The sequence below is a fragment of the Lepisma saccharinum genome, chromosome 5, assembly GCF_977018435.1.
Source record: "Lepisma saccharinum chromosome 5, izLepSacc3.1, whole genome shotgun sequence".
In the NCBI taxonomy this organism is placed as follows: Eukaryota; Metazoa; Arthropoda; class Insecta; order Zygentoma; family Lepismatidae; genus Lepisma; species Lepisma saccharinum.
In genome coordinates this window covers 79,495,304-79,499,473 of record NC_139233.1, presented here as the reverse complement: position 1 = coordinate 79,499,473, position 4,170 = coordinate 79,495,304, and positions in this window count along the sequence as shown.

Below are 4,170 nucleotides of genomic sequence, written 5' to 3'. Positions count from 1 at the left end.
ATCGTACGCAAGAAGGTGAAGGCCCGGCCCTACAAGTTAAAATTTGTACACGATCTGAAAGACGAAGACTGTGACATGAGAATGTTGTTTTGTGGGTTAATGCTTACACGTTCACAAGGTGATGGTGACCTTCTGTCTTAGATTCTGTTCTCAGATGAGGCCACATTTCATGTGTAGGGAAAAGTGAACAGGCACAATTGCCGAATTTGGGGGGTTGAAAATCCACACGAGTTTAAAGTGCAAACTCGGGGTAGACCCAAAGTGAATATGTGGTGTGCGATTTCAATGGACCACATCATTGGTCCATTTTTCTTCGAGGAAGACACGGTAAATGGCAACAACTATCTGAACATGCTACAGACATTCCTTGTGCCAGAACTTAATAGGTTAGGCATCATCAATGACGTCCACATGCAACAAGATGGGGCGCCGCCGCATTTTGCTCTTGAAGTTCGGCAGTTTCTTAACGAACAATTTCAAGGTAGATGGATTGGCCGAAGAGGGCCCACATCTTGGCCTGCAAGATCACCAGACTTGAACCTTGCGATTATTCGTTGTGGGGGACATGTAAGGACGGAGGTGTATTCACAGAAACCATCTAATCTGGATGACCTAAAATAAAAAATAAGATATGTGATTCTGAATATCCCAGGAGAGCACCGTCAGCACGCAATTCTCGGTCTCACAAAAAGACTGCAACAGTGTTTGGATGTGAATGGTGCACAATTGGAAGTTTGGCGATGAACCTAACAAGCAGGAAATAAACTTTGTACCTTGCTGTAAGTACACACAAAATATTTTGTTACTAAACTTAATAGTTTTCAAATTATAGAGTTTTAGTTTTTTGCAGGACTTTATATATATATATATATATATATATATATATATATATATATATATATATATATATATATATATGAACCAAGTGTGGCCCTGCTTAAACTTCAATTTACAAATCTCTAATGAGAGATACATTTCTGAAAACACGTAAAAGAAATAACTCCTATAACTAATTAACAACGTGTACCAAATGGATATTTTGTGACATTGCTTCTAACATTTTTTAAGAAAAATAATTAGAAAACTGTTACATCTGTTTCCAAGTTTGCCCATGGGTTCTAAAGGTAGCCCATGGGTCCGTAAGGTGGCCCACGGTTTATAGTTGGCTTAGAAAATGAAGCTTGTGCTCAAGGAAACATGTTCATTCATGTTTATTTACGTTTCTACATCTTTTTAGAGAAAAATCGATTGTCGATATGTATTATATGCAGTAACGACGAATAGCCGACCTCCGTAGAGGACTGGTCTGTACTGTCCCTACGACGACAGGGGTTCCACAATAACTTAAATAAAATGGCTGCTGGCAGCCCGAGACAGTTCGTTCTCTAGATGGTGCACCTGAGGTGGACTTGGTATATTAATGTAGTGCCATTCGTTGACTTTGTTAAATATTAATTTGATTTTATAAGGTGGGCCACGTGGGGAACACGAGGTACCATTGGTTTGATTTGCTTTATTTTACTTCGCTTTCTGACACTTTTGGCTAATTTGCAAAGATTAGATGAGTTTGATGAAACTGATGAATGGACACTCAGAAACATACATGCCCAGGCCGGGATTCGAAACCGGGACCCCTGGCGTCGTAGCGTGATATGCTAAGGAGCTACCTTTGGCTCACCTATCTTGTATATATATATATATCACGACCGGATCAAGAAAGTGTGGGGCATTATCCCCACACCCCCTATATGCCTTCATGGCGTTGTGCTAAGCACAGGGGAGCACTTTATCTTTATCTTTATCTTTATCTTATATATATATATATATATATATATATATATATATATATATATATATATGTATGTATGCGGGAATAACGAGCACGTTCTTCAACATTTCGCCGGCTGAATGCTGTTTTGTTGTATCTCCACTTTTCGATTAGTTAATATTATCGTGTTCCTTACGTGTTCAACATTAATAAAAATGTTTGCGCAAATCTTGCAGTGTATTCAAAATCCAGCTTATGTCAAGCATTAATCAGCTCTCCGTCAAAATCAGTGCAGATGGACATACGACAGCAGTATTCAGCCGGTGATGTTATGCAAGAGAAAACTGTAATGTGTGTTATGGAATAATATTCTAACAGCTACATGAAACCATGTATAAACATATGCTTCCCATGAATTTTCACCTTCACCATCACAGAACAAGGAGTCGTAGCGGGATTCTGACAGGATACGAACGAATGAGCAACTGCCCCCATAAGGAAGCAATAGCATTGGTGTTCCTTAGCGGAATTTATTGGTTGCTTTGGTTTATTGTATCATTTCTGACACTTTTGGCTAATCCCCAAGACGAGGACGAGGATGCAACTGATGGAGGGACACAAACATGCCCAATTCAGGATTTGAACGCAGGACCTCTGACGTTGTAGCGCGGTCACGGAGGCCGGTCCAGAAATAATGGCAAATAACTTCTTGAAAAATAATTTTAAAGGCATCAAAACCTTACGAAGAGGCGCAGGTCATGTGACCTTACAATATAAAATACTAGTATAAAGGTACAATAAGTATAATTTTAAGAATAACGTGCTAAAATGAAACGCGAATTTTTGGGAAAAAAATAACACCGAAAAGTTAAAATAAAACATGAAAAAATGACAAAAACACTATTTTAGAAATAACAACACAGAAAATCATGGCTAGGGCTCGCTACTATATGAAAGCCTACCTTTTGATGTAAAGGAATGAAATAGGCAAAATTCTGCGCTCTGGTCATTATGTTACGCGCGAGATTGAGTGGAAAGAAAGAAGAAAGTCCCACCCTAACATTCACCTGGAGGAACTGAAGAGAAGCACCAAGAGCTGCTTATCTATTCTGCAACACACATGCAACATGGCCGCGGTGGCTCAGCAGTCCGTGCTTGGCCACGGGAGAGGCAGGTCGAAGCTAAGCAGTCGTGCGGGCTTAGATAACGCGTGACGCGGAAAACCGAGTGCGAGTGTTGAGCCAAGTGGAAAATAGGACTCTGATCGGTAATAGTATTTGACAATAGTTAATAAGAACAAAAAGGATAGAAATGGAACGTGAAAATACCATTTTGATAAATTTCGCATATGGAGCAGCAAAACCCAGTGCAATGGACGTGCATGAGTTCATTTACAGTAAGTTTAAACTCAGTATTGATGAAATTTTAGCAATACAAATACCGACAACTGCGCGAGGTGTTTATTTGAAATTAGTGCGACAACGTACTATGTTAAAATTGCTAGAACAGTACCCAGGTGAATTAGAATTTAAGTATGATAATGGGAACGTAGTGAAAGTAAAAATTAGCGACGCAAGTCGAACAGTGAAATACGTACGTGTATTTAATTTACCTATGGAAGTTGAATTAAGACAAGTGCACGGGAAATTCAGTGAATATGGAACAGTGGATGAAGTGACAGAAGAAATGTGGAGTGAAAAGTTTCGTTACCCCGTGCCCAGTGGCGTACGTACGGTAAAAATGTCATTAAAGAAGCCAATACCATCATTTGTAACTATTGGCAAATATAAGGCACACGTGATATATACGGGACAAACTCCAACGTGTGAGTTCTGTGGTTCGGATGAACATTTAAGATACAGTTGTAACCAGCGGCAAATGACTACCCTACGGGTCCCACCGAAAGTCAAGGCAACCTACAGTAAGGCAGCTTTGCCCAGTGAGACCGACATAGTAAGCTCAGAGGGTTTAGCTAGTGCATCAAATCAGAAGAAAAATGAGGTTACCTCACAAATGAAGCCAACCAGTAATAATGAGATGGGAAAACAAATAGGAAGAACACAAGAGGAGGGAGCAAATAAAAAAACGTCAGAACCTCAAGATAAAAAACACTCGAAGGAAGAAAAAGAATCAAGAGAATCAATGAAGAGTGAGAAGAAAAATGAAGAATTCATGGACACATCCCTCCCCCCCACTACCTTATCACCAGAGGAAACTGCATCCGCCACTAAATCACTGAGTGACAAACAAGAATCAGAAGAAGACAGTGATCTCATTTCCACTTGTGGGAGTGAGAATAGTAATCAAATGAAGGTAAGTGAAACTAAGCTTAAACGAAAAACAAAAACAAAAAACTCTATAGCAAAACGGCGTTCTACCAGACGATTAGGAAATAACTTTTC